Here is a 264-nt window from a genome sequence, read left to right as displayed (position 1 = left end):
CCCCACCGCAATCAAGATGATCTATCTTTAAATCTATCCAGAAACTTTCAAAAACTCAACAGTGGCAAAAAGTTGGACACAATTGAACAACAACAGCAAAATCTATCCACTAACACTAATGTGTATTAGTGGGAGTGAGTGAATGTCTTGATCCAGAGTTGCAACTTCCAAGAAGGAATTTCACATTAGGTTGCAGGAGAGAGCGAGCCTCTACAGGCTAGTGAGGGAGATATTTGGGGCAAGCAGGGCCTGGTGGTTTTTTTC

This window comes from Bison bison, unplaced genomic scaffold (genome assembly GCF_000754665.1).
Source record: "Bison bison bison isolate TAMUID 2011002044 unplaced genomic scaffold, Bison_UMD1.0 scf7180017861046, whole genome shotgun sequence".
Taxonomy (NCBI): Eukaryota; Metazoa; Chordata; class Mammalia; order Artiodactyla; family Bovidae; genus Bison; species Bison bison.
The sequence above is the reverse complement of the archived record's forward strand: the minus strand, read 5'-3'. Positions refer to the sequence as shown.